This window comes from Triticum aestivum, chromosome 5A, assembly GCF_018294505.1.
Source record: "Triticum aestivum cultivar Chinese Spring chromosome 5A, IWGSC CS RefSeq v2.1, whole genome shotgun sequence".
Taxonomy (NCBI): domain Eukaryota; kingdom Viridiplantae; phylum Streptophyta; class Magnoliopsida; order Poales; family Poaceae; genus Triticum; species Triticum aestivum.
In genome coordinates, this window is record NC_057806.1 from 125567164 (window position 1) to 125580942 (window position 13779).

A 13779-nucleotide genomic window follows, 5' to 3' on the forward strand; every position below is an offset into this window, starting at 1 on the left:
TTGATGAATGTATAAACATTGTTGACAAATGGAATACATTATGAAGAAAAATATGGCACGATACAATTCACATATATGATGACTGGCTAAACAGGATGGCATTGCATGATTCACGTATATGATGCCTGGCTAAAGAAGATGGCATTGCGTAATTCCCATATACTCCATCCGTTCCTAAATATTTGTCTTTTTAGAGATTTCAAATGGACTAACACATACAGATGTATATACACATATTTTAGAGTGTAGATTCACTCATTTTGCTCTGTATGTAGTCACTTGTTCAAATCTATAAAAATGACAAATAGTTAGGAATGGTGGGAGTATGATATAGAAACCAAACAAGTGGCATTCACACAAAGCAAATCTAAACTAAGTTGATGACATATAAGATGTATACTGTAAGCAATGCGAGGCGCCATATGCATGATATGACCAACATCAGCATGCCAGGTTAGAGCAAACACTTTAGGTGGTAAATAGGAGTGATCGGCTCCCTCTGAATCCCCATCTGAACAGTTATCTTCCTATGGAATACAATCTGGAATGGCGGGAGGGGGGCACTTCACCCACCATGGAGCGGCGTCTGCATGACATTTTATTCCCACGCAACGGTCTTCTCTTTTTCTCTACATGTTCAGTATGATTGTGTATAATAACTAACATGCATAATAAAAAACAGTTAGGTTTTGTAAGGCCTAAGGGGTGCATGCAGAAATCAAGGCTGATGGTAGCAAACGAGTGGCTAGATCCAAAACTAATGATAGCAGGTAGATTATAGCTTCAGTTTTAAAAACATAGAGAATGGATCATCTACTGTTTGTTGCCCACCGAACATGAACCACATAGAAGACCCCAGATACTATTCGTTGTTGCCTTGATATGAGATCCATAGGCATTTTAAACTCAAGTTTGAACGATAAAGTAGTAGGTAATAATAACCGATGTATAACATAAGCAAACACAAAAGACTGCGATCTCTCTTCCGGAACTGTGTAGTCCTCAGGTTCATCTGCTTAGTCGATGATGGTAATGTAGTTGGCGTGGCTGCTAGCAATGGGGAAGATGATTTGAGGTGGCGAAAGAAAGTCTGCAGGGGGAATCTCTGCTGCAGTGAACGCTTCTGTCGATGGTGCACCTTAGGTGGGGTGGATGATGGCACGGCAGGAGGAGGACATAACACACAGAGTTCTCTTTGATGCCTATCTGAAAATGAAGTAAATCTGTAAGGGCTCCTTAGAATTGGAGGATTCTATAAACGCAGGGATAGGAAAAACACAAGAATAGGATAGGAATACACGTGCAAAACAGAGCATTTGGAAACATAGGATTTCTGTCAACCTGGGTGTTTGGTTCACATGAATTGGAAGAACACAGAAATGGAGAAACATGGTCAAATTAAAGTCAAACCACGTGAAAATGAAAAAATAAGAATCTTATTATGCCAGTAATGCAAATAGTCCTATTCTTCATGCATATTAATTTGAAAAGGACATCCAAGTGGATATTAAAATTCCTATGTTTTTCTTGGAAAGAGACACCAAAGGAAAAAAATCCTCCAGTTTTGCTTTGCTCCACTCCTTCTAACCAAATGCACAAATAGTAGTACCATAGTAGTTCCGCAGCAAAGGATCCCTGAGGGATCGACATGAATGCAGAGTAACAAAGTGATGCAACAAGTGTACAACCTCTTTGGCATAGCCTTGTCGACCTCAGCATCATTGGGTTGGACATGGACTCGTGGAGGATGGTGATGCTGGTATGACTGTCGGAGGCGGGGAAGAAGATCTGAGGCCTTTGGAAACGGCGCCAAGGGTACTGCTCTGCTGTGATGGACGGTTCCGTTGTTGGAGCAGCTCCAATGAGGTGTACGATAGCGAGGCTGAAGTAGGACAATATAGACAACGTTAATCTGAAGTGGGACTCTAATATCATCTACAATAGATGATGTAAAATACAGCACCAAAAAGTGCTAGATGTAAAATGCATCAGCCGCGCCAGGGCCGCTCAGACAGATGATGTAAATTATGTTCACTCTAAACTTAACTAAAGAAACTGAACTTTACAGTTGAAACTGAATTTTACTATTGAAACTGATTGAACTAGTAGCAGAGCATTGCAATAGATGTTTAGGGCATTCGAGCACTAGTAGCAGAAAAGCAATGACCTAAATCAGCAGACGCTCTAGTAGGGAACGCATTAGCAAAGAGCAAGTCATGCAGCAGCACCGCGAGTGAGTGCTAAAGTAGCAAGTCCTGTAGCTGCCGGAGGTCATGCAGCAGCAGCGCGAGCAAAAGAGCAGCAGCGCGAGCAAAAGAGCAGCAGGACAAACGAGAGCAAGAGCGGAGTAGTAGTGCGACCGACAGCAATAGCAGAGAAGAGCAGCAGCACGAACTAAAGCAAGAGAAGTGCAGCAGCGCGACCTACAGCAAGAAAAGAGCCACAGCGCGAGTGAGAGCCGGAGCAGCAGCAGCTAGTGCCGTTGTGGAAGTCGTCGTCAAGGAAGCAACGCCATGGGGGAGAGACGCCGTGGATGAAGTGGCTGGTGATGGCGCCGTCGATGGAGACCCGCCATGGCTGCTCGGTATCGAGCACCAGCAGCCCCGTGAGATTGAATAAAAGATCAAATGCAGCAGTGAGTGCAGAACCTCCTTAGTGGCGCCGAGTGGGCCTCAGCTTCATCGGAGGAATTGGTGAGGGTGTTGCGGTTCTGGTGGGGCAGGTCAGGATGACACTATGGGGATGGAGGTGGCGCGATAGACAAGGTGAACGTCGAGGCAGCTCCTTGGAGGTGGAGAACGGGGCGACTGATCCAGCAGGACGAAGAGATCGATGACGGATCCTCATCCGGTGCGGTCGATGAGGGACGGCGAGATGTTACGGTGGACAACATCGTCGGGGAAGAGTCTCCGGCTGGGCGGTGGTCGGGAGGCCGACAGAGGAGCGTGGGGTTTCGCGGATTTTGGCGGCCTCGATGTACGAATGAGGGACGAAGGGGAAGGTAGGGGGAGCCATGGCTTAGGGACGCGCTTGTCCGAAATGTAGGGTAAGTTACCAGCGTACCCCCACCGGTTTTGACACCACGACGTCGAGCTGGCATTTCCGGATGAGGGCTAGAATGGGATTTCGCATGTCTGGGCTGCAGGGCCAATTTCGGATGAGGAGGGAGTTTTCACGCGAGTCAAAATTTCGGGATAACAAGGCGCGGCGCGGGTTGAAGAGGCGGGAGTTTCAAAGCATATGAGACAAAAGATATTCGAGCTTGAAAATTTTGGGATAACAAGGCGCAGATTCCTTGTTCAGCAGAACAAACTTAATGTGTACAAAAAAACAATTCATACAAGACACAAGAGAGTCATGTCCCCTTTTACTATATTGCTATAGATGTCATCGAAAAAACTACAAGGAAAATGTAAAAAAATTGGGAGAACAAGATTACACTGTACAGTACCAAATCGATTCGCACTTCCCTCAACAACAACAAAAAACAAATCAATTCCCATCGAAATAAAGAGTCGTGTCCCTTTTTATATGATTACAAATGCCAGGATCTCGAATTCCAATTTTTGAATCCACGTTATGTTGAATTCTAATATATCGTTAGATGACCTTGAGGTTTATAATGGATGTAGTCCTACATTTTGACCTTCCATCATATATGAACATTTTACTCCACCCTATGAACATATATATTGTCGTCTACCATATGGACTAAATTTGAATCAATTTTCCTTATTTGAATACAATTGTTGTCAAGTTATACAATAATTTAAATATTATCTTGATAAAAAAACATGCATATAGCAGTAATCATATTTCACTATGAACTACATGTACCATACGATCTCCAATTCAAATATATGTATCCATTTTATGTTGAATTCAAATCAGAGTACATTGGTCTAGGTAGCGAGATGTTCGGGATAATCTAAACCCTGTTTGCAAAACCGGAGATTCTCTCAACAAGCCTCGTGGTTCCGAGAGGGAACGTGTCACCTTTGTGTGTGAAACGATATACGCTGCCTCCCCCATGATTTTCTTTACTGAGGCAACATAGAACTATATGAGTAGCCTAATAAATTTTGGAATTATTCCGAGTTCGTTTGGCCTTTTTTATACATTAATTGAGTTTTTCGACATTTAATGTGCATAATCCAAATTTGAACTGCAAGCACATGCTCTGGTGCACCAAAGCTGGTTGAAAAATCACATGTGTGACCTTGGGTGAATTTCTAGGTCCCATGCAAGAAATGGGAATGAAATTCAGACATCTTGGCGTCGTGACTCAGCCGAGAACATTGAGAAACTTGGTTTTAAAATTCATGTAAATCCAAAACACGCCTGAAAATCATGAAACTTGGCATGGTGTCATGTCATGGTACTACCATGCCGTGGTAAAAAAATTGGCTGAATTGGAACAAATGTTAGTATAAGCTTCTTGCAAACCGGAGCTTCTCTCAAGAAGGCTCGTGGTTCTAAGAGGGAACGTGTCACCTTTGAGTGCGAAACTATATACGCTGCCCCCCTTGAGTTTCTTTACAGAGGCAACATAGAACTACATGAGTGCCCTGTTAAATTTTGGAATTATTCCGAGATTGTTTGGCCTTTTTTATACATTAATTGAGTTTCTGGTAATTTAATGTGCATAATTCAAATTTGAACTACAAGCACATGCTCCCGTGCACCAAAGTTGGTTGAAAAATCGCATGTGTGTCCTCGGGTGAATTTCTAGGTCCCATGCAAGAAATGGGAATGAAATTCAAAAATCTGGGCACCGTGGCTCGGCCGAGAACATTGAAAAACTTGGTTTTAAAATCCTTGTAAATCCAAAACACGCCTAAAAATCATGAAACTTGGCACGGTGTCATGTCATGGTACTACCATGTTGTGGTAAAAATTTGGCCGAATAGGAACAAGTTATGGTATAAGCTTCTTGCAAACCGTAGCTTCTCTCAAGAAGGCTCGTGGTTCTGAGAGGGAACGTGTCACCTTTGAGTGCGAAACAAAGTACGCTGCCCCCCTTGAGTTTCTTCATAGAGCCAACATAGAACTACATGAGTGCCCTGTTAAATTTTGGAATTATTTCGGGTTCGTTTGGCCTTTTTATACATTAATTGAGTTTCTGGTCATTTAATGTGCATAATTCAAATTTGAACTACAAGCACATGCTCCCGTGCACCAAAGTTGGTTGAAAAATCACATGTGTGTCCTCAGGTGAATTTCTAGGTCCGATGCAAGAAATGGGAATGAAATTCAAACATCTGGGCATCGTGGCTCGGCCGAGAACATAGAGAAACTTGGTTTTGAAATTCTTGTAAATCCAAAACATGCCTGAAAATCATGAAACTGGGCATGGTGTCATGTCATGGTACTACCATGCTGTGGTAAAAAAATTGGCAGAATAGGACCAAGTTTTGGCATAAGTTTCTTGCAAACCGGAGCTTCTCTCAAGAAGGCTCGTGGTTCTGAGAGGGAACGTGTCACCTTTGTGTGCATAATTCAAATTTGAAATACAAGCACATGCTCCAGTGCACGAAAGCTGGTTGAAAAATCACATGTGTGTCCTCGGGTAAATTTCTAGGTCCCATGCAATAATAGGGAATGAAATTCAAACATCTAGGAGTCATGGCTCGACTGGAAACATTGAGAAACTTGGTTTTTTAATTCTTGTAAATCCAAAACACGCATAAAATCATGAAACTTGGCTTGGTGTCATGGCATGGCAGCAACATGTTGTTGTAATTTTGCAGTCCAATTTGCGAAGGCGCACACATTAAGAATCAACAAAGTCATTTTGGAACAAGTGTTGTCACGTTACAGTCGGAAACACAAGTATTATTCAAATCGTGGGTGTTCTATTTACCATTTACGTGCTGCCACGCGTCCCTCTTTTTATTAGCTAGGAGGCGCCGTGTAGGGTAGCTATTTGAGTACGGGAGGCGTGCGGTCAAACCCCTGCGCGTGCTTATCGGGAGGAGAGCCCTTTGACCTCCATCTGCCGTCCACCTCTCTCCCAAGGTCTCCATTAATGGCGCTCGAGCCTCTGTTTAATGGCATGGCTATGTCTCACTCGATTGAGATTTAAGAGAGAGAGAGAGAACAGAAAATCTGAAAATAAAATTTTGCACGGATCTTGATGTAAGATCCGATGGACCTATATAACATCTACTGCGACTTATAGCAAGACTGATGAATATATATATAAGGATGACGAGAGTGGATAATAATTGTCTTATATAATTAGGAAGATAATTAAAAAATCCACATGCGGCTACGCTTGAAATACACAAGGGCAAAATAAGAAGGAAGACGCATACAACGATCTGGCTCGTTGATCTCTACTTTCTTTATGCGCTGCAGGTCGCGGAGACTAGTTCTCGCGGCGAGCGGCGATGATCTCTTTCATCAGTTTCATGTCCTTAATACACTTGTTGGCAGCATCCCGTGCTTCCTCAACTAGCCTTTCGCGCTCGATGCGGAGCATGGCATTCTCGTCCATAAGTTTCTTGACTATGACGCCCGTCCTCTACAAGAAGTCAGTGGTCTCCTCCACCTGCTTTGCCCTTCCGGCGATCTTCGCCCTCAGTGGGTCGCACTCGGCCCGAAGCTTCGCATTGCCCTCCCCCAGTTGCCGGATGACGCTGGTAGCCTCGTCCTGCAACCTCGCCCAGCCAGAGATCTGATCCATCTGGCTATGGACGATCGCATGCATGCGCCTGTAAGAGTCCTCGCCTGCCCGCAAGAAATTTTTCCAGGCCGTTGCGGCGCGGCGGGACCTCCGGGCTGCTTCTGCGGCACAGTGGGACATCTCTGCTGCTTCCGCGGCGCGGCCGGACCAGTCTGCTACATCGACGGTGCAGCGGGACCTCCGTGCTGCTTCGGCGGCACGGTGGGACCTCTGTGTTGCTACTGCTGCACAGCTGGACATGTCGGCTGCTTTCGCAGCAAGGCGGGAAATCTCTCGTGCTTCCTCTTCCATGCTCGCCTCTCCCTGGTGGAAATCTCTTGACCCAGAACTCACGCTGGCCATGGCAGACGCAAAGGAACGATGCTGAATGACTTGATTGTTTTTTGTATATGAGGAGTTGAGGAGGAATGTGCAGTCATCTTGGCAAAGTACAGTAGTATTTATAACCGAGTACTACTAATACGCTCCTAAGTGGGAAACCGTTTAGGTTGTGATCGGTGTGAACAAGTTTGCAATTAAATATAGCATGGTAGTAATTTGGAATGTGACGAGACGCAAGCTCAAAATTTATTGACGGATACATTGCTGCTAGATCAGAACTGTGTATCCGTCTCCACTTCTGAATCTGAATACATTGCTGCTGGATCTTGCTACGCTTTTCTTCTATGGATGAAGCAGACTCTCAAGGACTATGGCATCCACCTGAAGCATGTTCCACTCTACTGCGACAATGAAAGCACCATCAAGATTGCCAACGACCTAGTTCGGCACTCAAAGACAAAGCACCTTCAGATCCATCATCACTTTCTCAGAGATCATGTCATGAAGGAAGATATTGATATCATTCACATCAACACTGAAGATCAATTGGCAGATATCTTCACAAAGACCTTGGATGAGAATAGGTTTTGCAAGTTGCGGTGTGAGCTAAATATTTTAGAATCCTCAAATGTCTTGTAATTGGACACACATCCTAACGCTTATGCATGTTGATGACTTAGATGTGTAACACACAAAGTAACGTATATCTTCAATCAATGAAAGCATACACTCTAAGTGTGAATACATTAACGCAGAATTTGACTTCAGAGCACCACGATAATTGTGCGCCGTGTCTGGGTCTAATACTTCCTATACGGTGGGTAACGCCACCACCAAAATCCTTTTGGAATCTTTCATGTGACATCATAATCGCATACACTTCGCATTTGGTTTGTCTTCAACATTGATTTGACTTCAAGGTTTAACTTTGCAATGTTGAGTTGGTCTGATATATATAGTAACGCTAAACTAAGCGTGAGTGTAGAATAGCTTATTCTACACCCCAGTAACGGTACATAAAAAATATAGTAACACACTATGTAGAATATAGTAATTTTTGTAAAAATGTGGTAAATTACAAACATAGATGATAAAAAAAATATTTTCTGAATTACTACATTTTGTACACCGTTTTACTAGATTTTGTACATAGCTTTACTAGGGGGTGTAGAATAAGCTACTCTACACTCACGCTTAGAATAGCGTTACCCTATATATTATGCTTGAATCTTTTCTTTATCTAAGTGAATTCATGTTCTATCCTCTACAGCATTCACTTATAGCTATGTCTTCATGCTTGAATCTTTTCTTTATCTAAGTGAATGTGATTGGACCCAAAGCCCTTCTGTGCTTCCTCCTCGAACTCTGTCTGTCCAAATCATATGCATTCTATTGAAACCTGTCAATTGTCTTCTCTGAGCCCTTGTCAGTAGAAGACAATGAGACAAACATTTAAATATGTTTTTAATGCCATATCCTTTTTGCCTGGTTTCAATAGAATGTTTGTCTCATTGTGTTCATCTGACAGTGGATATATGGCATTAAAAAGTGGTTTCTTCACTTTCAAAACATCTGCTAGTTATGAAGCCATTCATTGTTCTGAAGCCATTCAATCTGAATACAATGGCTACTGAGAAATCTGCCAGGAAAGGTGGCAGACAGTGCAGAGGCAACACAGCTAAGGATTTACCTCCAGATTTGTTTGAGCTGTACAAGTCAGATCCCGAGGAAAGCTACAACTAGCGCACGACCCGAATGCAATGGATTCAAAGATATTGGGTGGAAGAATGGTTCATGTACAAATTTATGACTGCTGAATATACTGAAAAGAATGCCATCAAGCGCCCATGGGGAGATATTCTATACAGAAATCTGTAGCCCAAGTCCAAGTCTGAAGCCATTGCTCAAGGCTTCTACCCTTGCATGGTCTGAGGACCGAAGCCAGAGAATTCCGACCCATCATCCTTGTTATGATGTCGTGAAGACAATCTGTTCAAGCACAATTATCAGTTTGCAAAGGAGTCAACCACCAAGAACAAGAAGGAGCTGGGCCTCAACTTCAACCCTGGTCCATCTGCTCCAAGGGTTGATGGCACACGCGATGCCAATCCCAATGTCATCGGCCCCTTCACCAACTTCGATGGGCTTCTATCACACATCGCTGCTCAGAGGGCTACGGTGGATCAATCTGCTGATGACGCTGATTCTGAAGAAGCACCAGCACCACCAAACCAGCAGCAGAAGAAGAAGACCAAGGCTTCAAGGCCCTCTGCCTCACCAAAAGCTTCGTGTGTGAAGCCATTGGCCACTGCACCTCCTGAACCCAGTGTGCAGTCCGAAGACTTGTCTCGTGTCTCCAAGAAGGCTGAGAAGACAACGAAAGCCAAGAAGCTTCGTGTGTGAAGCCATTGGCCACTGCACCTCCTGAACCCAGTGTGCAGTCCGAAGACTTGTCTCGTGTCTCCAAGAAGGCTGAGAAGCCAACAAGCCAAGAAGCCGTTCTTAGGAATGAAGAAGACACCATTGATCTGTCAAGTGACGAAGATCTTGGTGATTACGCACTTGAGCAACTGATCAAGAGCAAGCAAGAGGCAGAGATCTTCAATGATCTGCCCCTCTTTGATGTTGATATATTGAACAACTTCATTGATGAGTGGTTCGACAACCAAACCATTAGCATTGATGATCTTCAGCTTCCTGTGGACATTAGTGTCACATTCCATGGAGCCATTGCTAATGAGTTGGATGTGACTCAAAAGATAGTCAAGCTCAAGAACAAAATTGACTATGAGAAGGCTCACTTCAAGAAGAACATGGCCAAGCTCAGCGTGGCAGATGTTCAGATCTTCAAGAAGATGTTGCATGATCTTAAGGAATAGTTTCACAAGAAGCGTGAAGAAGCAAAAGGTTCAAGAGAGCGCATGAAGTACTTTGCGCAAAAATGTGTTCAGGCAGACAATGAGGCTGAGAAGCGCAAGGCTCTTGGGCATCCTGGCATCAACCCAAGAATGGTTGCCAAACCAACCAAGAAGTCTGTTGTGACCCGAATTGAAGCATCAAGGCAGGAAGAACCCCGCATTGTCTTCCCTGCTAGCATGACAGGCTCGAAGCCTAAGGTCCCCTCAGCAGCTTCAGAACTGAAGAAGACAAGGGCAGCTAAAGCTAATGCCAGGAAGCACAAGCATGAGAACACCTCTGATGAGGCCTCATCCAAGAAGAAGTTGAAGACAAAGTCTTCAAAGAAAGAACGTGCTATGGCCACTAAGCCACTTATGGTTGAGCCCATTTCTGTTGCCCTTCCAGCTTCCACCAACCAAGAGCGCAGTCTTATGATCCACGAGCCTGCTACCACAGAGGCTCCTGAAAATGAATAATTTCCAACTGTTGACCCCATCACAGCTGAAGACATTGGTCGTGAAGACAATGTAGAAGATGATGAAGTCCTTCCTCAACTTGAGAACCAAATGGTATCATCGTCTGTTCTCACGAACAGCGCACTCATTAGCATTGGTTGTCCATTGACGCCAATTGCTCAGGATGATTCATGGGCCAATCGCCCCCAGCAAGACACTCCCGTCTATGAAGAGACACCCAGAACTCCACCACCTCAACTCACCACTCCGGTGCTTGACGACGATAACTACATGGTCCAGACCTCTCCATCACCATAGGCGTCGCCTGCTTTCCGCAGGCTTCGCAAAGGCCCCAAGCCACAGGTCACCATGTCGAGCATTCCAGAAGGGGAAGTGCAACAAAGCTCAGTAGCATGCCAAGTGTTTCCTGAAGCCACCCCTACTGTGAATGTATCTGAGTTTGTAGCAAAGCTGCTGAAGACATTCCGGCTGCATCAACCGATGAAGATTAAGGAGAAAAAGAAGAAGAAAGAGTTTCCACACCCCCTGCTATAGAACCAGTCATTCTCGAGGAGAATGTGATTGTGCCCGACCCTCCTATAATTGAGAAAACGCAGGTTCAAAACATTGAGTCTACCACCAACCATGATGATGAAGCCAATGACGTTGTTGTCGGATTTCGGGTTCCGGCAGACCCTTGAGGTTCGAATAGTGGGGTGCGCGCGGAGATTTCGCCTCCTAACTACATGCACTCCTCCGCCTCGCTAAGATCTAAGCTATGCAAAGAACAACACAAGAGACACAGGGTTTATACTGGTTCGGGCCACCGTTGTGGTGTAATACCCTACTCTAGTGTGTGGTGTGGCGGATTGCCTCTTGGGCTGATGATGATGAACAATACAAGGAAGAACAGCCTCGCGAGGGTCTGTTCTTGGCTGGGGCGATGAACTGCTGGGAGGAGTTCAGTCACCCTTCTCTCTCTCTCTCTCAACCTCTTTGGCCCTGGCTCCCTCTGGCTCTATGGGTGGCTGGTCCTATTTATAGAGGCCCTGGTCCTCTTCCCAAATATTGAGCGGGAAGGGAGCCAACAATGGCGGGCTAATTTGAAGGGGGACAGCTAGTACTAGCTATCCTGACAAAAGTAGTCTTCGCCTGCACAAAGCTCTGGTGGTGACGCCGTCTTGGGCTCCACGATGACCTCCGTCTTGCAGTCCTCCTGGCCTTGGTCTTGTTGCACCGAAATGGCAACCTTTGCCTGATGCCTCGGTACTCTGCGGCTGTGCTTTCCCCCCTTGCACCAAAGGGGAAAGGAGGACACTGCGCGGGCTGGCACCCGCCTGGCGCCCTTGGTCGTCATGGCTTGCGTCACGGGCACCTCGTGAGGTACCCCGCCTTGATCTCTCCGCCTTCTCGCGAGCCAGCCTGATGAGGCCGAGCCTGAGGAAGCTCCGCGTCGTCCGCCTCGCGAGGCATGGCCCCTCGCGAGAGTCTTGGGTCTGTGTTGGTGAAGATGGGTCGTGCTTGGCCCCCCCTTTTGAGCCACGCCGCAGGCTGCAGGCAGGCAAGTCTGGGACCCCCGTTCCCAGAACACCGACAGTAGCCCCCGGGCCCAAGGCGTGCCCGGGCTTGGCTGTGCAGGGAGGCGGAAGGGCAAGAGCGAAGCGCCGCGGGCCCTAACAGCCTGCGGTATTGGGCGCCGCATGGCGGTTGATTGGACGTGGGCGTCTCCACTTCCCCATGGCGCCTCGGCAACTGCACGGATTGGACAAGTCCCTGCATGCAAAGCGGGTCATAATTACCTGCGATCATGGGGGCCGTCAGTTGGCCCTCGCCAGCTATAAGTACGGATCGTGCGCCCTTCCAGTTCATCCCCCTTGCTTCTCCTTCTTCTTCATGGCCCCGTCGAGGAGGTTCTCGGCCGCAGAGAAGGGGAAGGCTCGCCAGGTTGAGCCTGCCTCTCCCCCACCCAAGCGCGGCCGAGGGTGCCCTCGCAAACATCCTGTGGCCACCATGGCAGCTCCCCACGGCCGTGGAGACGATTTCCAGCACAGCGACGGGTGGATTGCTGCAGCCAGGGGGCGCGCTCCGGTCGCGCGTCCCCCTAGGCCACGCTTTCGCACTGCAGAGGTGCTATCGGAGTTCGTCATGTGGTCGGCGGAGCCGACTAGCACCCGGCTTCCACTTCCTCGCTTCCTCCTCGGCGAGCTCCCGGCCGGCACCCTAGGCGGCCTCTGGCTTCAGGCCGATGGCTGCTGCAGCCGGGCCTCATGGGCTTCACTGGAGGTCTCCGCGGCCGGGAGCCTGGCCCTGGCCCGCGGTTGGCAGACGTTTGCCCGCGCGCATGGCCTGAGCCGTCGGTGCACCCTGCACTTCAAGTTTGACGGTGATGCCACCCTTTATGTGAGGGCGTTTGGGGAAGATGGTCGCCGCGCGGGGTGCTGCCCCGAGGACGACGACCGCGGCCGGGAACCCAGCTCCGGCGATGATGGAGAGGACAGTGCTCGCGTGACTGGTGGCGCTCAGGGTTCCCCAAGCTTCTCCGGTTCTTCTTCAGGAGGCGACTCTTCTAGCGGTGGCCGCAGTCAGCCTCCACACCGTCGTATCTGCTTGGGAGGTGGCGGCATTTCCGCCCGCCGTCGCACCCCGGTGAAGCGCAAGAGGGAGTCTTCATGAGCCCCAGAGGCAGCTCGAGTCTTCCCTGCAGGCCGATGCGAGGTGATCTGCGCCTGATTTGTTCTTTCTTTTCCTTTTTCCTGCGTAAAAAGACAGTAGTGTGGAGCCCCGCGGGGGCGTGTTTGGGTTATTGCTGTTAATCATCGTTTTGCTTCCGTTATCGTGCCTTCCAGCTACGTGCCCGCGCGTGGATAGTTCCCGGCCCTAGCCGTGGGGGGGGGGCGACCGACCCAGGCCCTATGTTTGTGTCGCGGTGCCCGTGGGGCACGGACTAGAGGGGTGCTCCTATAATGGGCCCAGGCCGCGAACCCTTTGAACGACTTGGATAGGAACACTCACGAGGGCGCTCGGCTGCCCCCCCCCCCTCGCGAGGCCTTGCATAAGAGAAACCGAGGCAGGAGAGTGAAAAGTCGAAGAACCACAAGCCAAAGACGGCAACAACTTCAATAAAACTTCGAATGAGAAGGAACAAGCCAATTGCGGAAAGCAAACGAAAAGCCGTGTCTGGCACCTAATCTAGTCTTCGACGTCTTATCACCAGCGCGGAGCTAAGTGCTGCCACTGGGCGTGGGAGGGAGCCCCAGGGCCTGAGGCCGGCGCTCCTGAGACTCCGGGGCGTGTACAGCCCCAACTCATTATTACGTGAGAGTTTCACGGGCGGCGAGCTTCACAGGCGTTGGCCTTCTTCACAGGCTCTGGGCCTTTTCCAAAACGCGACAGCTTCATAGGCATTCGCCTTCTTCA